The sequence below is a fragment of the Mytilus galloprovincialis genome, chromosome 10 (genome assembly GCF_965363235.1).
Source record: "Mytilus galloprovincialis chromosome 10, xbMytGall1.hap1.1, whole genome shotgun sequence".
Taxonomy (NCBI): domain Eukaryota; kingdom Metazoa; phylum Mollusca; class Bivalvia; order Mytilida; family Mytilidae; genus Mytilus; species Mytilus galloprovincialis.
Genome location: NC_134847.1, coordinates 17,967,605 through 17,988,792, shown reverse-complemented (window position 1 = coordinate 17,988,792; position 21,188 = coordinate 17,967,605). Strand labels below are relative to the sequence as shown.

At 35.4% G+C, this 21,188-nt stretch overlaps 25 non-coding genes across 25 annotated transcripts; all 25 read left to right on the top strand.

The window, feature by feature from the left end:
* Positions 1 to 519: 519 nt before the first annotated feature.
* On the top strand, positions 520 to 592 carry Trnaf-gaa (transfer RNA phenylalanine (anticodon GAA)). The gene has a single exon. It is a non-coding gene; the product is annotated as a tRNA-Phe (tRNA).
* A 597-nt stretch (positions 593 to 1,189) lies between these two features.
* Trnaf-gaa (transfer RNA phenylalanine (anticodon GAA)) lies at positions 1,190 to 1,262 on the top strand. Its single transcript has one exon. It is a non-coding gene; the product is annotated as a tRNA-Phe (tRNA).
* A 597-nt stretch (positions 1,263 to 1,859) lies between these two features.
* On the top strand, positions 1,860 to 1,932 carry Trnaf-gaa (transfer RNA phenylalanine (anticodon GAA)). The gene has a single exon. It is a non-coding gene; the product is annotated as a tRNA-Phe (tRNA).
* Positions 1,933 to 2,529: 597 nt separating this feature from the next.
* Trnaf-gaa (transfer RNA phenylalanine (anticodon GAA)) lies at positions 2,530 to 2,602 on the top strand. Its single transcript has one exon. It is a non-coding gene; the product is annotated as a tRNA-Phe (tRNA).
* Positions 2,603 to 3,199: 597 nt separating this feature from the next.
* On the top strand, positions 3,200 to 3,272 carry Trnaf-gaa (transfer RNA phenylalanine (anticodon GAA)). The gene has a single exon. It is a non-coding gene; the product is annotated as a tRNA-Phe (tRNA).
* A 1,075-nt stretch (positions 3,273 to 4,347) lies between these two features.
* Trnaf-gaa (transfer RNA phenylalanine (anticodon GAA)) lies at positions 4,348 to 4,420 on the top strand. The gene has a single exon. It is a non-coding gene; the product is annotated as a tRNA-Phe (tRNA).
* A 597-nt stretch (positions 4,421 to 5,017) lies between these two features.
* Trnaf-gaa (transfer RNA phenylalanine (anticodon GAA)) lies at positions 5,018 to 5,090 on the top strand. The gene has a single exon. It is a non-coding gene; the product is annotated as a tRNA-Phe (tRNA).
* Positions 5,091 to 6,345: 1,255 nt separating this feature from the next.
* On the top strand, positions 6,346 to 6,418 carry Trnaf-gaa (transfer RNA phenylalanine (anticodon GAA)). Its single transcript has one exon. It is a non-coding gene; the product is annotated as a tRNA-Phe (tRNA).
* Positions 6,419 to 7,015: 597 nt separating this feature from the next.
* Positions 7,016 to 7,088, top strand: Trnaf-gaa (transfer RNA phenylalanine (anticodon GAA)). Its single transcript has one exon. It is a non-coding gene; the product is annotated as a tRNA-Phe (tRNA).
* A 597-nt stretch (positions 7,089 to 7,685) lies between these two features.
* Positions 7,686 to 7,758, top strand: Trnaf-gaa (transfer RNA phenylalanine (anticodon GAA)). Its single transcript has one exon. It is a non-coding gene; the product is annotated as a tRNA-Phe (tRNA).
* Positions 7,759 to 9,890: 2,132 nt separating this feature from the next.
* Positions 9,891 to 9,963, top strand: Trnaf-gaa (transfer RNA phenylalanine (anticodon GAA)). Its single transcript has one exon. It is a non-coding gene; the product is annotated as a tRNA-Phe (tRNA).
* A 596-nt stretch (positions 9,964 to 10,559) lies between these two features.
* Trnaf-gaa (transfer RNA phenylalanine (anticodon GAA)) lies at positions 10,560 to 10,632 on the top strand. Its single transcript has one exon. It is a non-coding gene; the product is annotated as a tRNA-Phe (tRNA).
* A 597-nt stretch (positions 10,633 to 11,229) lies between these two features.
* On the top strand, positions 11,230 to 11,302 carry Trnaf-gaa (transfer RNA phenylalanine (anticodon GAA)). The gene has a single exon. It is a non-coding gene; the product is annotated as a tRNA-Phe (tRNA).
* A 597-nt stretch (positions 11,303 to 11,899) lies between these two features.
* On the top strand, positions 11,900 to 11,972 carry Trnaf-gaa (transfer RNA phenylalanine (anticodon GAA)). Its single transcript has one exon. It is a non-coding gene; the product is annotated as a tRNA-Phe (tRNA).
* Positions 11,973 to 12,569: 597 nt separating this feature from the next.
* Trnaf-gaa (transfer RNA phenylalanine (anticodon GAA)) lies at positions 12,570 to 12,642 on the top strand. Its single transcript has one exon. It is a non-coding gene; the product is annotated as a tRNA-Phe (tRNA).
* A 597-nt stretch (positions 12,643 to 13,239) lies between these two features.
* On the top strand, positions 13,240 to 13,312 carry Trnaf-gaa (transfer RNA phenylalanine (anticodon GAA)). The gene has a single exon. It is a non-coding gene; the product is annotated as a tRNA-Phe (tRNA).
* Positions 13,313 to 15,480: 2,168 nt separating this feature from the next.
* On the top strand, positions 15,481 to 15,553 carry Trnaf-gaa (transfer RNA phenylalanine (anticodon GAA)). Its single transcript has one exon. It is a non-coding gene; the product is annotated as a tRNA-Phe (tRNA).
* Positions 15,554 to 16,114: 561 nt separating this feature from the next.
* Trnaf-gaa (transfer RNA phenylalanine (anticodon GAA)) lies at positions 16,115 to 16,187 on the top strand. Its single transcript has one exon. It is a non-coding gene; the product is annotated as a tRNA-Phe (tRNA).
* A 597-nt stretch (positions 16,188 to 16,784) lies between these two features.
* Trnaf-gaa (transfer RNA phenylalanine (anticodon GAA)) lies at positions 16,785 to 16,857 on the top strand. Its single transcript has one exon. It is a non-coding gene; the product is annotated as a tRNA-Phe (tRNA).
* A 597-nt stretch (positions 16,858 to 17,454) lies between these two features.
* Trnaf-gaa (transfer RNA phenylalanine (anticodon GAA)) lies at positions 17,455 to 17,527 on the top strand. The gene has a single exon. It is a non-coding gene; the product is annotated as a tRNA-Phe (tRNA).
* A 597-nt stretch (positions 17,528 to 18,124) lies between these two features.
* Positions 18,125 to 18,197, top strand: Trnaf-gaa (transfer RNA phenylalanine (anticodon GAA)). Its single transcript has one exon. It is a non-coding gene; the product is annotated as a tRNA-Phe (tRNA).
* A 350-nt stretch (positions 18,198 to 18,547) lies between these two features.
* Trnaf-gaa (transfer RNA phenylalanine (anticodon GAA)) lies at positions 18,548 to 18,620 on the top strand. The gene has a single exon. It is a non-coding gene; the product is annotated as a tRNA-Phe (tRNA).
* Positions 18,621 to 19,217: 597 nt separating this feature from the next.
* Trnaf-gaa (transfer RNA phenylalanine (anticodon GAA)) lies at positions 19,218 to 19,290 on the top strand. The gene has a single exon. It is a non-coding gene; the product is annotated as a tRNA-Phe (tRNA).
* Positions 19,291 to 19,887: 597 nt separating this feature from the next.
* On the top strand, positions 19,888 to 19,960 carry Trnaf-gaa (transfer RNA phenylalanine (anticodon GAA)). The gene has a single exon. It is a non-coding gene; the product is annotated as a tRNA-Phe (tRNA).
* A 598-nt stretch (positions 19,961 to 20,558) lies between these two features.
* Trnaf-gaa (transfer RNA phenylalanine (anticodon GAA)) lies at positions 20,559 to 20,631 on the top strand. Its single transcript has one exon. It is a non-coding gene; the product is annotated as a tRNA-Phe (tRNA).
* Positions 20,632 to 21,188: the final 557 nt, after the last annotated feature.

Here is a 21,188-nt window from a genome sequence, read left to right as displayed (position 1 = left end):
TAGAATGACTAGATGTAACTATACTAATGGCATGTCAGATTGCAGAAACAGTGCACATGATACGGGAGAAGAAAACACACATTTACCAGCTCAACGGTGATGTCTTTCTAATGATCAACTGTTCGTTAATCTAACTTGGTAACGTTGACGATGATCCTTTATGATGTCAAGTCAATCACGGATGTTCAAAGATAACGTCGACGAAAGAGTAACTGTTTTCTTCTCTTCTTGGAAGAAGAAAATAGGGTGTTTTTTTTTTTCTTCTTTTATTAAAGCTAAAATCTTAATGCTATTATGTATAGTACTACACGGACTTTTTCACATAGAAATGAATGATAAATATTCTTAGAACACGTGTTTGAAACTATACTGGTATCTATAGCTATTTCAATTTTCAACACAAGAAAATAATTTTCTTAATTTGCACATGCACATGCACTTTCAGTTTCATGTAATGATATCATTGGTCTAACAGCTCAATACTTATAAATGCACCTAATTGCAGAACAATCCATGTCAGCCGGAATAGCTCAGTTGGGAGAGCGTTAGACTGAAGATCTAAAGGCCCCCGGTTCAATCCCGGGTTCCGGCACGGAACAATCCGGCGGCTGGCAGGATATTTTTTGCTACTCACTACTTTTGCAAGATAATCCAAAGAAACTTTTCTCCATAGAATGACTAGATGTAACTATACTAATGGCATGTCAGATTGCAGAAACAGTGCACATGATACGGGAGAAGAAAACACACATTTACCAGCTCAACGGTGATGTCTTTCTAATGATCAACTGTTCGTTAATCTAACTTGGTAACGTTGACGATGATCCTTTATGATGTCAAGTCAATCACGGATGTTCAAAGATAACGTCGACGAAAGAGTAACTGTTTTCTTCTCTTCTTGGAAGAAGAAAATAGGGTGTTTTTTTTTTTCTTCTTTTATTAAAGCTAAAATCTTAATGCTATTATGTATAGTACTACACGGACTTTTTCACATAGAAATGAATGATAAATATTCTTAGAACACGTGTTTGAAACTATACTGGTATCTATAGCTATTTCAATTTTCAACACAAGAAAATAATTTTCTTAATTTGCACATGCACATGCACTTTCAGTTTCATGTAATGATATCATTGGTCTAACAGCTCAATACTTATAAATGCACCTAATTGCAGAACAATCCATGTCAGCCGGAATAGCTCAGTTGGGAGAGCGTTAGACTGAAGATCTAAAGGCCCCCGGTTCAATCCCGGGTTCCGGCACGGAACAATCCGGCGGCTGGCAGGATATTTTTTGCTACTCACTACTTTTGCAAGATAATCCAAAGAAACTTTTCTCCATAGAATGACTAGATGTAACTATACTAATGGCATGTCAGATTGCAGAAACAGTGCACATGATACGGGAGAAGAAAACACACATTTACCAGCTCAACGGTGATGTCTTTCTAATGATCAACTGTTCGTTAATCTAACTTGGTAACGTTGACGATGATCCTTTATGATGTCAAGTCAATCACGGATGTTCAAAGATAACGTCGACGAAAGAGTAACTGTTTTCTTCTCTTCTTGGAAGAAGAAAATAGGGTGTTTTTTTTTTTCTTCTTTTATTAAAGCTAAAATCTTAATGCTATTATGTATAGTACTACACGGACTTTTTCACATAGAAATGAATGATAAATATTCTTAGAACACGTGTTTGAAACTATACTGGTATCTATAGCTATTTCAATTTTCAACACAAGAAAATAATTTTCTTAATTTGCACATGCACATGCACTTTCAGTTTCATGTAATGATATCATTGGTCTAACAGCTCAATACTTATAAATGCACCTAATTGCAGAACAATCCATGTCAGCCGGAATAGCTCAGTTGGGAGAGCGTTAGACTGAAGATCTAAAGGCCCCCGGTTCAATCCCGGGTTCCGGCACGGAACAATCCGGCGGCTGGCAGGATATTTTTTGCTACTCACTACTTTTGCAAGATAATCCAAAGAAACTTTTCTCCATAGAATGACTAGATGTAACTATACTAATGGCATGTCAGATTGCAGAAACAGTGCACATGATACGGGAGAAGAAAACACACATTTACCAGCTCAACGGTGATGTCTTTCTAATGATCAACTGTTCGTTAATCTAACTTGGTAACGTTGACGATGATCCTTTATGATGTCAAGTCAATCACGGATGTTCAAAGATAACGTCGACGAAAGAGTAACTGTTTTCTTCTCTTCTTGGAAGAAGAAAATAGGGTGTTTTTTTTTTTCTTCTTTTATTAAAGCTAAAATCTTAATGCTATTATGTATAGTACTACACGGACTTTTTCACATAGAAATGAATGATAAATATTCTTAGAACACGTGTTTGAAACTATACTGGTATCTATAGCTATTTCAATTTTCAACACAAGAAAATAATTTTCTTAATTTGCACATGCACATGCACTTTCAGTTTCATGTAATGATATCATTGGTCTAACAGCTCAATACTTATAAATGCACCTAATTGCAGAACAATCCATGTCAGCCGGAATAGCTCAGTTGGGAGAGCGTTAGACTGAAGATCTAAAGGCCCCCGGTTCAATCCCGGGTTCCGGCACGGAACAATCCGGCGGCTGGCAGGATATTTTTTGCTACTCACTACTTTTGCAAGATAATCCAAAGAAACTTTTCTCCATAGAATGACTAGATGTAACTATACTAATGGCATGTCAGATTGCAGAAACAGTGCACATGATACGGGAGAAGAAAACACACATTTACCAGCTCAACGGTGATGTCTTTCTAATGATCAACTGTTCGTTAATCTAACTTGGTAACGTTGACGATGATCCTTTATGATGTCAAGTCAATCACGGATGTTCAAAGATAACGTCGACGAAAGAGTAACTGTTTTCTTCTCTTCTTGGAAGAAGAAAATAGGGTGTTTTTTTTTTTCTTCTTTTATTAAAGCTAAAATCTTAATGCTATTATGTATAGTACTACACGGACTTTTTCACATAGAAATGAATGATAAATATTCTTAGAACACGTGTTTGAAACTATACTGGTATCTATAGCTATTTCAATTTTCAACACAAGAAAATAATTTTCTTAATTTGCACATGCACATGCACTTTCAGTTTCATGTAATGATATCATTGGTCTAACAGCTCAATACTTATAAATGCACCTAATTGCAGAACAATCCATGTCAGCCGGAATAGCTCAGTTGGGAGAGCGTTAGACTGAAGATCTAAAGGCCCCCGGTTCAATCCCGGGTTCCGGCACGGAACAATCCGGCGGCTGGCAGGATATTTTTTGCTACTCACTACTTTTGCAAGATAATCCAAAGAAACTTTTCTCCATAGAATGACTAGATGTAACTATACTAATGGCATGTCAGATTGCAGAAACAGTGCACATGATACGGGAGAAGAAAACACACATTTACCAGCTCAACGGTGATGTCTTTCTAATGATCAACTGTTCGTTAATCTAACTTGGTAACGTTGACGATGATCCTTTATGATGTCAAGTCAATCACGGATGTTCAAAGATAACGTCGACGAAAGAGTAACTGTTTTCTTCTCTTCTTGGAAGAAGAAAATAGGGTGTTTTTTTTTTTCTTCTTTTATTAAAGCTAAAATCTTAATGCTATTATGTATAGTACTACACGGACTTTTTCACATAGAAATGAATGATAAATATTCTTAGAACACGTGTTTGAAACTATACTGGTATCTATAGCTATTTCAATTTTCAACACAAGAAAATAATTTTCTTAATTTGCACATGCACATGCACTTTCAGTTTCATGTAATGATATCAAAGAAACTTTTCTCCATAGAATGACTAGATGTAACTATACTAATGGCATGTCAGATTGCAGAAACAGTGCACATGATACGGGAGAAGAAAACACACATTTACCAGCTCAACGGTGATGTCTTTCTAATGATCAACTGTTCGTTAATCTAACTTGGTAACGTTGACGATGATCCTTTATGATGTCAAGTCAATCACGGATGTTCAAAGATAACGTCGACGAAAGAGTAACTGTTTTCTTCTCTTCTTGGAAGAAGAAAATAGGGTGTTTTTTTTTTCTTCTTTTATTAAAGCTAAAATCTTAATGCTATTATGTATAGTACTACACGGACTTTTTCACATAGAAATGAATGATAAATATTCTTAGAACACGTGTTTGAAACTATACTGGTATCTATAGCTATTTCAATTTTCAACACAAGAAAATAATTTTCTTAATTTGCACATGCACATGCACTTTCAGTTTCATGTAATGATATCATTGGTCTAACAGCTCAATACTTATAAATGCACCTAATTGCAGAACAATCCATGTCAGCCGGAATAGCTCAGTTGGGAGAGCGTTAGACTGAAGATCTAAAGGCCCCCGGTTCAATCCCGGGTTCCGGCACGGAACAATCCGGCGGCTGGCAGGATATTTTTTGCTACTCACTACTTTTGCAAGATAATCCAAAGAAACTTTTCTCCATAGAATGACTAGATGTAACTATACTAATGGCATGTCAGATTGCAGAAACAGTGCACATGATACGGGAGAAGAAAACACACATTTACCAGCTCAACGGTGATGTCTTTCTAATGATCAACTGTTCGTTAATCTAACTTGGTAACGTTGACGATGATCCTTTATGATGTCAAGTCAATCACGGATGTTCAAAGATAACGTCGACGAAAGAGTAACTGTTTTCTTCTCTTCTTGGAAGAAGAAAATAGGGTGTTTTTTTTTTTCTTCTTTTATTAAAGCTAAAATCTTAATGCTATTATGTATAGTACTACACGGACTTTTTCACATAGAAATGAATGATAAATATTCTTAGAACACGTGTTTGAAACTATACTGGTATCTATAGCTATTTCAATTTTCAACACAAGAAAATAATTTTCTTAATTTGCACATGCACATGCACTTTCAGTTTCATGTAATGATATCATTGGTCTAACAGCTCAATACTTATAAATGCACCTAATTGCAGAACAATCCATGTCAGCCGGAACAGCTCAGTTGGGAGAGCGTTAGACTGAAGATCTAAAGGCCCCCGGTTCAATCCCGGGTTCCGGCACGGAACAATCCGGCGGCTGGCAGGATATTTTTTGCTACTCACTACTTTTGCAAGATAATCCAAAGAAACTTTTCTCCATAGAATGACTAGATGTAACTATACTAATGGCATGTCAGATTGCAGAAACAGTGCACATGATACGGGAGAAGAAAACACACATTTACCAGCTCAACGGTGATGTCTTTCTAATGATCAACTGTTCGTTAATCTAACTTGGTAACGTTGACGATGATCCTTTATGATGTCAAGTCAATCACGGATGTTCAAAGATAACGTCGACGAAAGAGTAACTGTTTTCTTCTCTTCTTGGAAGAAGAAAATAGGGTGTTTTTTTTTTTCTTCTTTTATTAAAGCTAAAATCTTAATGCTATTATGTATAGTACTACACGGACTTTTTCACATAGAAATGAATGATAAATATTCTTAGAACACGTGTTTGAAACTATACTGGTATCTATAGCTATTTCAATTTTCAACACAAGAAAATAATTTTCTTAATTTGCACATGCACATGCACTTTCAGTTTCATGTAATGATATCATTGGTCTAACAGCTCAATACTTATAAATGCACCTAATTGCAGAACAATCCATGTCAGCCGGAATAGCTCAGTTGGGAGAGCGTTAGACTGAAGATCTAAAGGCCCCGGGTTCCGGCACGGAACAATCCGGCGGCTGGCAGGATATTTTTTGCTACTCACTACTTTTGCAAGATAATCCAAAGAAACTTTTCTCCATAGAATGACTAGATGTAACTATACTAATGGCATGTCAGATTGCAGAAACAGTGCACATGATACGGGAGAAGAAAACACACATTTACCAGCTCAACGGTGATGTCTTTCTAATGATCAACTGTTCGTTAATCTAACTTGGTAACGTTGACGATGATCCTTTATGATGTCAAGTCAATCACGGATGTTCAAAGATAACGTCGACGAAAGAGTAACTGTTTTCTTCTCTTCTTGGAAGAAGAAAATAGGGTGTTTTTTTTTTTCTTCTTTTATTAAAGCTAAAATCTTAATGCTATTATGTATAGTACTACACGGACTTTTTCACATAGAAATGAATGATAAATATTCTTAGAACACGTGTTTGAAACTATACTGGTATCTATAGCTATTTCAATTTTCAACACAAGAAAATAATTTTCTTAATTTGCACATGCACATGCACTTTCAGTTTCATGTAATGATATCATTGGTCTAACAGCTCAATACTTATAAATGCACCTAATTGCAGAACAATCCATGTCAGCCGGAATAGCTCAGTTGGGAGAGCGTTAGACTGAAGATCTAAAGGCCCCCGGTTCAATCCCGGGTTCCGGCACGGAACAATCCGGCGGCTGGCAGGATATTTTTTGCTACTCACTACTTTTGCAAGATAATCCAAAGAAACTTTTCTCCATAGAATGACTAGATGTAACTATACTAATGGCATGTCAGATTGCAGAAACAGTGCACATGATACGGGAGAAGAAAACACACATTTACCAGCTCAACGGTGATGTCTTTCTAATGATCAACTGTTCGTTAATCTAACTTGGTAACGTTGACGATGATCCTTTATGATGTCAAGTCAATCACGGATGTTCAAAGATAACGTCGACGAAAGAGTAACTGTTTTCTTCTCTTCTTGGAAGAAGAAAATAGGGTGTTTTTTTTTTTCTTCTTTTATTAAAGCTAAAATCTTAATGCTATTATGTATAGTACTACACGGACTTTTTCACATAGAAATGAATGATAAATATTCTTAGAACACGTGTTTGAAACTATACTGGTATCTATAGCTATTTCAATTTTCAACACAAGAAAATAATTTTCTTAATTTGCACATGCACATGCACTTTCAGTTTCATGTAATGATATCATTGGTCTAACAGCTCAATACTTATAAATGCACCTAATTGCAGAACAATCCATGTCAGCCGGAATAGCTCAGTTGGGAGAGCGTTAGACTGAAGATCTAAAGGCCCCCGGTTCAATCCCGGGTTCCGGCACGGAACAATCCGGCGGCTGGCAGGATATTTTTTGCTACTCACTACTTTTGCAAGATAATCCAAAGAAACTTTTCTCCATAGAATGACTAGATGTAACTATACTAATGGCATGTCAGATTGCAGAAACAGTGCACATGATACGGGAGAAGAAAACACACATTTACCAGCTCAACGGTGATGTCTTTCTAATGATCAACTGTTCGTTAATCTAACTTGGTAACGTTGACGATGATCCTTTATGATGTCAAGTCAATCACGGATGTTCAAAGATAACGTCGACGAAAGAGTAACTGTTTTCTTCTCTTCTTGGAAGAAGAAAATAGGGTGTTTTTTTTTTTCTTCTTTTATTAAAGCTAAAATCTTAATGCTATTATGTATAGTACTACACGGACTTTTTCACATAGAAATGAATGATAAATATTCTTAGAACACGTGTTTGAAACTATACTGGTATCTATAGCTATTTCAATTTTCAACACAAGAAAATAATTTTCTTAATTTGCACATGCACATGCACTTTCAGTTTCATGTAATGATATCATTGGTCTAACAGCTCAATACTTATAAATGCACCTAATTGCAGAACAATCCATGTCAGCCGGAATAGCTCAGTTGGGAGAGCGTTAGACTGAAGATCTAAAGGCCCCCGGTTCAATCCCGGGTTCCGGCACGGAACAATCCGGCGGCTGGCAGGATATTTTTTGCTACTCACTACTTTTGCAAGATAATCCAAAGAAACTTTTCTCCATAGAATGACTAGATGTAACTATACTAATGGCATGTCAGATTGCAGAAACAGTGCACATGATACGGGAGAAGAAAACACACATTTACCAGCTCAACGGTGATGTCTTTCTAATGATCAACTGTTCGTTAATCTAACTTGGTAACGTTGACGATGATCCTTTATGATGTCAAGTCAATCACGGATGTTCAAAGATAACGTCGACGAAAGAGTAACTGTTTTCTTCTCTTCTTGGAAGAAGAAAATAGGGTGTTTTTTTTTTCTTCTTTTATTAAAGCTAAAATCTTAATGCTATTATGTATAGTACTACACGGACTTTTTCACATAGAAATGAATGATAAATATTCTTAGAACACGTGTTTGAAACTATACTGGTATCTATAGCTATTTCAATTTTCAACACAAGAAAATAATTTTCTTAATTTGCACATGCACATGCACTTTCAGTTTCATGTAATGATATCATTGGTCTAACAGCTCAATACTTATAAATGCACCTAATTGCAGAACAATCCATGTCAGCCGGAATAGCTCAGTTGGGAGAGCGTTAGACTGACTTTGAAGTGCATGAAGAAGTTTCTAGCTATTTTATTGAGTACGAAAACAAAGTTAGTGATGTAACTTCCTGTAACACTAAACGATTTTACTCAATTCTATTGACTAAATGTTTTATTAAACCAAATGGTTATGAATTTTGGAGAGATCATGGTGATGTGAACGAAAGTGAATTTGTTGACATTTGGAAACAAGTGCATAGTTATTGGAAGCCATCTGACTGTATTGATTTAGATTTTAAGATTGTTCATAACAGAATTTTTACAAATATTAAACTTAAGAAAATAAGGATATTAGACAGTGATTTATGTCAAAGTTGTAATAACGATCAAGAAGATTTATTTCATATTTTTCTAACATGTGAAAAATTGAAAGAATATCATGATTATATATTTAATATACTTTTTGAGTTGTTTGTAAAGTCTGAAATAGATTTGTTTCAAAAGTATACTTACAAGAGAATTTTCCTTCTTGGAATGACAGGAACAGTAAAAGGTGTTAATATTCATTTTGTTAATTTTATCCTTTCTGTTGCAAAACTATGTGTTATGAAACAGAGACAAATGATAAAAAACAATGTAAAAAGTGTAAATACAGTGGAATATTTCAAATATACTGTGAAACATTATGTAAGATATTTCTATACATATTGTAAATATACAAACAGAATTTTTGTTTTTAACAAGAAATTTTTAAATGATAATTGTATTGTTTTATTAGATGAAGATATCCTGGTGTTTAATTTGTAAATATGTAGTAAGATAAGATAACAGAATGACATTTTGAGATTTGAATTGAACATGTATGTTATATGTTTGTTTTTATAATACTATTGTAAATTGCAGTGAATGTTTTATTGAATAAAGATAAAAAAAAAAAAAAAAAAAAAGAGCGTTAGACTGAAGATCTAAAGGCCCCCGGTTCAATCCCGGGTTCCGGCACGGAACAATCCGGCGGCTGGCAGGATATTTTTTGCTACTCACTACTTTTGCAAGATAATCCAAAGAAACTTTTCTCCATAGAATGACTAGATGTAACTATACTAATGGCATGTCAGATTGCAGAAACAGTGCACATGATACGGGAGAAGAAAACACACATTTACCAGCTCAACGGTGATGTCTTTCTAATGATCAACTGTTCGTTAATCTAACTTGGTAACGTTGACGATGATCCTTTATGATGTCAAGTCAATCACGGATGTTCAAAGATAACGTCGACGAAAGAGTAACTGTTTTCTTCTCTTCTTTTATTAAAGCTAAAATCTTAATGCTATTATGTATAGTACTACACGGACTTTTTCACATAGAAATGAATGATAAATATTCTTAGAACACGTGTTTGAAACTATACTGGTATCTATAGCTATTTCAATTTTCAACACAAGAAAATAATTTTCTTAATTTGCACATGCACATGCACTTTCAGTTTCATGTAATGATATCATTGGTCTAACAGCTCAATACTTATAAATGCACCTAATTGCAGAACAATCCATGTCAGCCGGAATAGCTCAGTTGGGAGAGCGTTAGACTGAAGATCTAAAGGCCCCCGGTTCAATCCCGGGTTCCGGCACGGAACAATCCGGCGGCTGGCAGGATATTTTTTGCTACTCACTACTTTTGCAAGATAATCCAAAGAAACTTTTCTCCATAGAATGACTAGATGTAACTATACTAATGGCATGTCAGATTGCAGAAACAGTGCACATGATACGGGAGAAGAAAACACACATTTACCAGCTCAACGGTGATGTCTTTCTAATGATCAACTGTTCGTTAATCTAACTTGGTAACGTTGACGATGATCCTTTATGATGTCAAGTCAATCACGGATGTTCAAAGATAACGTCGACGAAAGAGTAACTGTTTTCTTCTCTTCTTGGAAGAAGAAAATAGGGTGTTTTTTTTTTCTTCTTTTATTAAAGCTAAAATCTTAATGCTATTATGTATAGTACTACACGGACTTTTTCACATAGAAATGAATGATAAATATTCTTAGAACACGTGTTTGAAACTATACTGGTATCTATAGCTATTTCAATTTTCAACACAAGAAAATAATTTTCTTAATTTGCACATGCACATGCACTTTCAGTTTCATGTAATGATATCATTGGTCTAACAGCTCAATACTTATAAATGCACCTAATTGCAGAACAATCCATGTCAGCCGGAATAGCTCAGTTGGGAGAGCGTTAGACTGAAGATCTAAAGGCCCCCGGTTCAATCCCGGGTTCCGGCACGGAACAATCCGGCGGCTGGCAGGATATTTTTTGCTACTCACTACTTTTGCAAGATAATCCAAAGAAACTTTTCTCCATAGAATGACTAGATGTAACTATACTAATGGCATGTCAGATTGCAGAAACAGTGCACATGATACGGGAGAAGAAAACACACATTTACCAGCTCAACGGTGATGTCTTTCTAATGATCAACTGTTCGTTAATCTAACTTGGTAACGTTGACGATGATCCTTTATGATGTCAAGTCAATCACGGATGTTCAAAGATAACGTCGACGAAAGAGTAACTGTTTTCTTCTCTTCTTGGAAGAAGAAAATAGGGTGTTTTTTTTTTTCTTCTTTTATTAAAGCTAAAATCTTAATGCTATTATGTATAGTACTACACGGACTTTTTCACATAGAAATGAATGATAAATATTCTTAGAACACGTGTTTGAAACTATACTGGTATCTATAGCTATTTCAATTTTCAACACAAGAAAATAATTTTCTTAATTTGCACATGCACATGCACTTTCAGTTTCATGTAATGATATCATTGGTCTAACAGCTCAATACTTATAAATGCACCTAATTGCAGAACAATCCATGTCAGCCGGAATAGCTCAGTTGGGAGAGCGTTAGACTGAAGATCTAAAGGCCCCCGGTTCAATCCCGGGTTCCGGCACGGAACAATCCGGCGGCTGGCAGGATATTTTTTGCTACTCACTACTTTTGCAAGATAATCCAAAGAAACTTTTCTCCATAGAATGACTAGATGTAACTATACTAATGGCATGTCAGATTGCAGAAACAGTGCACATGATACGGGAGAAGAAAACACACATTTACCAGCTCAACGGTGATGTCTTTCTAATGATCAACTGTTCGTTAATCTAACTTGGTAACGTTGACGATGATCCTTTATGATGTCAAGTCAATCACGGATGTTCAAAGATAACGTCGACGAAAGAGTAACTGTTTTCTTCTCTTCTTGGAAGAAGAAAATAGGGTGTTTTTTTTTTTCTTCTTTTATTAAAGCTAAAATCTTAATGCTATTATGTATAGTACTACACGGACTTTTTCACATAGAAATGAATGATAAATATTCTTAGAACACGTGTTTGAAACTATACTGGTATCTATAGCTATTTCAATTTTCAACACAAGAAAATAATTTTCTTAATTTGCACATGCACATGCACTTTCAGTTTCATGTAATGATATCATTGGTCTAACAGCTCAATACTTATAAATGCACCTAATTGCAGAACAATCCATGTCAGCCGGAATAGCTCAGTTGGGAGAGCGTTAGACTGAAGATCTAAAGGCCCCCGGTTCAATCCCGGGTTCCGGCACGGAACAATCCGGCGGCTGGCAGGATATTTTTTGCTACTCACTACTTTTGCAAGATAATCCAAAGAAACTTTTCTCCATAGAATGACTAGATGTAACTATACTAATGGCATGTCAGATTGCAGAAACAGTGCACATGATACGGGAGAAGAAAACACACATTTACCAGCTCAACGGTGATGTCTTTCTAATGATCAACTGTTCGTTAATCTAACTTGGTAACGTTGACGATGATCCTTTATGATGTCAAGTCAATCACGGATGTTCAAAGATAACGTCGACGAAAGAGTAACTGTTTTCTTCTCTTCTTGGAAGAAGAAAATAGGGTGTTTTTTTTTTTCTTCTTTTATTAAAGCTAAAATCTTAATGCTATTATGTATAGTACTACACGGACTTTTTCACATAGAAATGAATGATAAATATTCTTAGAACACGTGTTTGAAACTATACTGGTATCTATAGCTATTTCAATTTTCAACACAAGAAAATAATTTTCTTAATTTGCACATGCACATGCACTTTCAGTTTCATGTAATGATATCATTGGTCTAACAGCTCAATACTTATAAATGCACCTAATTGCAGAACAATCCATGTCAGCCGGAATAGCTCAGTTGGGAGAGCGTTAGACTGAAGATCTAAAGGCCCCCGGTTCAATCCCGGGTTCCGGCACGGAACAATCCGGCGGCTGGCAGGATATTTTTTGCTACTCACTACTTTTGCAAGATAATCCAAAGAAACTTTTCTCCATAGAATGACTAGATGTAACTATACTAATGGCATGTCAGATTGCAGAAACAGTGCACATGATACGGGAGAAGAAAACACACATTTACCAGCTCAACGGTGATGTCTTTCTAATGATCAACTGTTCGTTAATCTAACTTGGTAACGTTGACGATGATCCTTTATGATGTCAAGTCAATCACGGATGTTCAAAGATAACGTCGACGAAAGAGTAACTGTTTTCTTCTCTTCTTGGAAGAAGAAAATAGGGTGTTTTTTTTTTTCTTCTTTTATTAAAGCTAAAATCTTAATGCTATTATGTATAGTACTACACGGACTTTTTCACATAGAAATGAATGATAAATATTCTTAGAACACGTGTTTGAAACTATACTGGTATCTATAGCTATTTCAATTTTCAACACAAGAAAATAATTTTCTTAATTTGCACATGCACATGCACTTTCAGTTTCATGTAATGATATCATTGGTCTAACAGCTCAATACTTATAAATGCACCTAATTGCAGAACAATCCATGTCAGCCGGAATAGCTCAGTTGGGAGAGCGTTAGACTGAAGATCTAAAGGCCCCCGGTTCAATCCCGGGTTCCGGCACGGAACAATCCGGCGGCTGGCAGGATATTTTTTGCTACTCACTACTTTTGCAAGATAATCCAAAGAAACTTTTCTCCATAGAATGACTAGATGTAACTATACTAATGGCATGTCAGATTGCAGAAACAGTGCACATGATACGGGAGAAGAAAACACACATTTACCAGCTCAACGGTGATGTCTTTCTAATGATCAACTGTTCGTTAATCTAACTTGGTAACGTTGACGATGATCCTTTATGATGTCAAGTCAATCACGGATGTTCAAAGATAACGTCGACGAAAGAGTAACTGTTTTCTTCTCTTCTTGGAAGAAGAAAATAGGGTGTTTTTTTTTTCTTCTTTTATTAAAGCTAAAATCTTAATGCTATTATGTATAGTACTACACGGACTTTTTCACATAGAAATGAATGATAAATATTCTTAGAACACGTGTTTGAAACTATACTGGTATCTATAGCTATTTCAATTTTCAACACAAGAAAATAATTTTCTTAATTTGCACATGCACATGCACTTTCAGTTTCATGTAATGATATCATTGGTCTAACAGCTCAATACTTATAAATGCACCTAATTGCAGAACAATCCATGTCAGCCGGAATAGCTCAGTTGGGAGAGCGTTAGACTGACTTTGAAGTGCATGAAGAAGTTTCTAGCTATTTTATTGAGTACGAAAACAAAGTTAGTGATGTAACTTCCTGTAACACTAAACGATTTTACTCAATTCTATTGACTAAATGTTTTATTAAACCAAATGGTTATGAATTTTGGAGAGATCATGGTGATGTGAACGAAAGTGAATTTGTTGACATTTGGAAACAAGTGCATAGTTATTGGAAGCCATCTGACTGTATTGATTTAGATTTTAAGATTGTTCATAACAGAATTTTTACAAATATTAAACTTAAGAAAATAAGGATATTAGACAGTGATTTATGTCAAAGTTGTAATAACGATCAAGAAGATTTATTTCATATTTTTCTAACATGTGAAAAATTGAAAGAATATCATGATTATATATTTAATATACTTTTTGAGTTGTTTGTAAAGTCTGAAATAGATTTGTTTCAAAAGTATACTTACAAGAGAATTTTCCTTCTTGGAATGACAGGAACAGTAAAAGGTGTTAATATTCATTTTGTTAATTTTATCCTTTCTGTTGCAAAACTATGTGTTATGAAACAGAGACAAATGATAAAAAACAATGTAAAAAGTGTAAATACAGTGGAATATTTCAAATATACTGTGAAACATTATGTAAGATATTTCTATACATATTGTAAATATACAAACAGAATTTTTGTTTTTAACAAGAAATTTTTAAATGATAATTGTATTGTTTTATTAGATGAAGATATCCTGGTGTTTAATTTGTAAATATGTAGTAAGATAAGATAACAGAATGACATTTTGAGATTTGAATTGAACATGTATGTTATATGTTTGTTTTTATAATACTATTGTAAATTGCAGTGAATGTTTTATTGAATAAAGATAAAAAAAAAAAAAAAAAAAAAGAGCGTTAGACTGAAGATCTAAAGGCCCCCGGTTCAATCCCGGGTTCCGGCACGGAACAATCCGGCGGCTGGCAGGATATTTTTTGCTACTCACTACTTTTGCAAGATAATCCAAAGAAACTTTTCTCCATAGAATGACTAGATGTAACTATACTAATGGCATGTCAGATTGCAGAAACAGTGCACATGATACGGGAGAAGAAAACACACATTTACCAGCTCAACGGTGATGTCTTTCTAATGATCAACTGTTCGTTAATCTAACTTGGTAACGTTGACGATGATCCTTTATGATGTCAAGTCAATCACGGATGTTCAAAGATAACGTCGACGAAAGAGTAACTGTTTTCTTCTCTTCTTGGAAGAAGAAAATAGGGTGGTTTTTTTTTTCTTCTTTTATTAAAGCTAAAATCTTAATGCTATTATGTATAGTACTACACGGACTTTTTCACATAGAAATGAATGATAAATATTCTTAGAACACGTGTTTGAAACTATACTGGTATCTATAGCTATTTCAATTTTCAACACAAGAAAATAATTTTCTTAATTTGCACATGCACATGCACTTTCAGTTTCATGTAATGATATCATTGGTCTAACAGCTCAATACTTATAAATGCACCTAATTGCAGAACAATCCATGTCAGCCGGAATAGCTCAGTTGGGAGAGCGTTAGACTGAAGATCTAAAGGCCCCCGGTTCAATCCCGGGTTCCGGCACGGAACAATCCGGCGGCTGGCAGGATATTTTTTGCTACTCACTACTTTTGCAAGATAATCCAAAGAAACTTTTCTCCATAGAATGACTAGATGTAACTATACTAATGGCATGTCAGATTGCAGAAACAGTGCACATGATACGGGAGAAGAAAACACACATTTACCAGCTCAACGGTGATGTCTTTCTAATGATCAACTGTTCGTTAATCTAACTTGGTAACGTTGACGATGATCCTTTATGATGTCAAGTCAATCACGGATGTTCAAAGATAACGTCGACGAAAGAGTAACTGTTTTCTTCTCTTCTTTTATTAAAGCTAAAATCTTAATGCTATTATGTATAGTACTACACGGACTTTTTCACATAGAAATGAATGATAAATATTCTTAGAACACGTGTTTGAAACTATACTGGTATCTATAGCTATTTCAATTTTCAACACAAGAAAATAATTTTCTTAATTTGCACATGCACATGCACTTTCAGTTTCATGTAATGATATCATTGGTCTAACAGCTCAATACTTATAAATGCACCTAATTGCAGAACAATCCATGTCAGCCGGAATAGCTCAGTTGGGAGAGCGTTAGACTGAAGATCTAAAGGCCCCCGGTTCAATCCCGGGTTCCGGCACGGAACAATCCGGCGGCTGGCAGGATATTTTTTGCTACTCACTACTTTTGCAAGATAATCCAAAGAAACTTTTCTCCATAGAATGACTAGATGTAACTATACTAATGGCATGTCAGATTGCAGAAACAGTGCACATGATACGGGAGAAGAAAACACACATTTACCAGCTCAACGGTGATGTCTTTCTAATGATCAACTGTTCGTTAATCTAACTTGGTAACGTTGACGATGATCCTTTATGATGTCAAGTCAATCACGGATGTTCAAAGATAACGTCGACGAAAGAGTAACTGTTTTCTTCTCTTCTTGGAAGAAGAAAATAGGGTGTTTTTTTTTTTCTTCTTTTATTAAAGCTAAAATCTTAATGCTATTATGTATAGTACTACACGGACTTTTTCACATAGAAATGAATGATAAATATTCTTAGAACACGTGTTTGAAACTATACTGGTATCTATAGCTATTTCAATTTTCAACACAAGAAAATAATTTTCTTAATTTGCACATGCACATGCACTTTCAGTTTCATGTAATGATATCATTGGTCTAACAGCTCAATACTTATAAATGCACCTAATTGCAGAACAATCCATGTCAGCCGGAATAGCTCAGTTGGGAGAGCGTTAGACTGAAGATCTAAAGGCCCCCGGTTCAATCCCGGGTTCCGGCACGGAACAATCCGGCGGCTGGCAGGATATTTTTTGCTACTCACTACTTTTGCAAGATAATCCAAAGAAACTTTTCTCCATAGAATGACTAGATGTAACTATACTAATGGCATGTCAGATTGCAGAAACAGTGCACATGATACGGGAGAAGAAAACACACATTTACCAGCTCAACGGTGATGTCTTTCTAATGATCAACTGTTCGTTAATCTAACTTGGTAACGTTGACGATGATCCTTTATGATGTCAAGTCAATCACGGATGTTCAAAGATAACGTCGACGAAAGAGTAACTGTTTTCTTCTCTTCTTGGAAGAAGAAAATAGGGTGTTTTTTTTTTTCTTCTTTTATTAAAGCTAAAATCTTAATGCTATTATGTATAGTACTACACGGACTTTTTCACATAGAAATGAATGATAAATATTCTTAGAACACGTGTTTGAAACTATACTGGTATCTATAGCTATTTCAATTTTCAACACAAGAAAATAATTTTCTTAATTTGCACATGCACATGCACTTTCAGTTTCATGTAATGATATCATTGGTCTAACAGCTCAATACTTATAAATGCACCTAATTGCAGAACAATCCATGTCAGCCGGAATAGCTCAGTTGGGAGAGCGTTAGACTGAAGATCTAAAGGCCCCCGGTTCAATCCCGGGTTCCGGCACGGAACAATCCGGCGGCTGGCAGGATATTTTTTGCTACTCACTACTTTTGCAAGATAATCCAAAGAAACTTTTCTCCATAGAATGACTAGATGTAACTATACTAATGGCATGTCAGATTGCAGAAACAGTGCACATGATACGGGAGAAGAAAACACACATTTACCAGCTCAACGGTGATGTCTTTCTAATGATCAACTGTTCGTTAATCTAACTTGGTAACGTTGACGATGATCCTTTATGATGTCAAGTCAATCACGGATGTTCAAAGATAACGTCGACGAAAGAGTAACTGTTTTCTTCTCTTCTTGGAAGAAGAAAATAGGGTGTTTTTTTTTTTCTTCTTTTATTAAAGCTAAAATCTTAATGCTATTATGTATAGTACTACACGGACTTTTTCACATAGAAATGAATGATAAATATTCTTAGAACACGTGTTTGAAACTATACTGGTATCTATAGCTATTTCAATTTTCAACACAAGAAAATAATTTTCTTAATTTGCACATGCACATGCACTTTCAGTTTCATGTAATGATATCATTGGTCTAACAGCTCAATACTTATAAATGCACCTAATTGCAGAACAATCCATGTCAGCCGGAATAGCTCAGTTGGGAGAGCGTTAGACTGAAGATCTAAAGGCCCCCGGTTCAATCCCGGGTTCCGGCACGGAAATCACGGATGTTCAAAGATAACGTCGACGAAAGAGTAACTGTTTTCTTCTCTTCTTGGAAGAAGAAAATAGGGTGTTTTTTTTTTTCTTCTTTTATTAAAGCTAAAATCTTAATGCTATTATGTATAGTACTACACGGACTTTTTCACATAGAAATGAATGATAAATATTCTTAGAACACGTGTTTGAAACTATACTGGTATCTATAGCTATTTCAATTTTCAACACAAGAAAATAATTTTCTTAATTTGCACATGCACATGCACTTTCAGTTTCATGTAATGATATCATTGGTCTAACAGCTCAATACTTATAAATGCACCTAATTGCAGAATAATCCATGTCAGCCGGAATAGCTCAGTTGGGAGAGCGTTAGACTGAAGATCTAAAGGCCCCCGGTTCAATCCCGGGTTCCGGCACGGAACAATCCGGCGGCTGGCAGGATATTTTTTGCTACTCACTACTTTTGCAAGATAATCCAAAGAAACTTTTCTCCATAGAATGACTAGATGTAACTATACTAATGGCATGTCAGATTGCAGAAACAGTGCACATGATACGGGAGAAGAAAACACACATTTACCAGCTCAACGGTGATGTCTTTCTAATGATCAACTGTTCGTTAATCTAACTTGGTAACGTTGACGATGATCCTTTATGATGTCAAGTCAATCACGGATGTTCAAAGATAACGTCGACGAAAGAGTAACTGTTTTCTTCTCTTCTTGGAAGAAGAAAATAGGGTGTTTTTTTTTTTCTTCTTTTATTAAAGCTAAAATCTTAATGCTATTATGTATAGTACTACACGGACTTTTTCACATAGAAATGAATGATAAATATTCTTAGAACACGTGTTTGAAACTATACTGGTATCTATAGCTATTTCAATTTTCAACACAAGAAAATAATTTTCTTAATTTGCACATGCACATGCACTTTCAGTTTCATGTAATGATATCATTGGTCTAACAGCTCAATACTTATAAATGCACCTAATTGCAGAACAATCCATGTCAGCCGGAATAGCTCAGTTGGGAGAGCGTTAGACTGAAGATCTAAAGGCCCCCGGTTCAATCCCGGGTTCCGGCACGGAACAATCCGGCGGCTGGCAGGATATTTTTTGCTACTCACTACTTTTGCAAGATAATCCAAAGAAACTTTTCTCCATAGAATGACTAGATGTAACTATACTAATGGCATGTCAGATTGCAGAAACAGTGCACATGATACGGGAGAAGAAAACACACATTTACCAGCTCAACGGTGATGTCTTTCTAATGATCAACTGTTCGTTAATCTAACTTGGTAACGTTGACGATGATCCTTTATGATGTCAAGTCAATCACGGATGTTCAAAGATAACGTCGACGAAAGAGTAACTGTTTTCTTCTCTTCTTGGAAGAAGAAAATAGGGTGTTTTTTTTTTTCTTCTTTTATTAAAGCTAAAATCTTAATGCTATTATGTATAGTACTACACGGACTTTTTCACATAGAAATGAATGATAAATATTCTTAGAACACGTGTTTGAAACTATACTGGTATCTATAGCTATTTCAATTTTCAACACAAGAAAATAATTTTCTTAATTTGCACATGCACATGCACTTTCAGTTTCATGTAATGATATCATTGGTCTAACAGCTCAATACTTATAAATGCACCTAATTGCAGAACAATCCATGTCAGCCGGAATAGCTCAGTTGGGAGAGCGTTAGACTGAAGATCTAAAGGCCCCCGGTTCAATCCCGGGTTCCGGCACGGAACAATCCGGCGGCTGGCAGGATATTTTTTGCTACTCACTACTTTTGCAAGATAATCCAAAGAAACTTTTCTCCATAGAATGACTAGATGTAACTATACTAATGGCATGTCAGATTGCAGAAACAGTGCACATGATACGGGAGAAGAAAACACACATTTACCAGCTCAACGGTGATGTCTTTCTAATGATCAACTGTTCGTTAATCTAACTTGGTAACGTTGACGATGATCCTTTATGATGTCAAGTCAATCACGGATGTTCAAAGATAACGTCGACGAAAGAGTAACTGTTTTCTTCTCTTCTTGGAAGAAGAAAATAGGGTGTGTTTTTTTTTTCTTCTTTTATTAAAGCTAAAATCTTAATGCTATTATGTATAGTACTACACGGACTTTTTCACATAGAAATGAATGATAAATATTCTTAGAACACGTGTTTGAAACTATACTGGTATCTATAGCTATTTCAATTTTCAACACAAGAAAATAATTTTCTTAATTTGCACATGCACATGCACTTTCAGTTTCATGTAATGATATCATTGGTCTAACAGCTCAATACTTATAAATGCACCTAATTGCAGAACAATCCATGTCAGCCGGAATAGCTCAGTTGGGAGAGCGTTAGACTGAAGATCTAAAGGCCCCCGGTTCAATCCCGGGTTCCGGCACGGAACAATCCGGCGGCTGGCAGGATATTTTTTGCTACTCACTACTTTTGCAAGATAATCCAAAGAAACTTTTCTCCATAGAATGACTAGATGTAACTATACTAATGGCATGTCAGATTGCAGAAACAGTGCACATGATACGGGAGAAGAAAACACACATTTACCAGCTCAACGGTGATGTCTTTCTAATGATCAACTGTTCGTTAATCTAACTTGGTAACGTTGACGATGATCCTTTATGATGTCAAGTCAATCACGGATGTTCAAAGATAACGTCGACGAAAGAGTAACTGTTTTCTTCTCTTCTTGGAAGAAGAAAATAGGGTGTTTTTTTTTTTCTTCTTTTATTAAAGCTAAAATCTTAATGCTATTATGTATAGTACTACACGGACTTTTTCACATAGAAATGAATGATAAATATTCTTAGAACACGTGTTTGAAACTATACTGGTATCTATAGCTATTTCAATTTTCAACACAAGAAAATAATTTTCTTAATTTGCACATGCACATGCACTTTCAGTTTCATGTAATGATATCATTGGTCTAACAGCTCA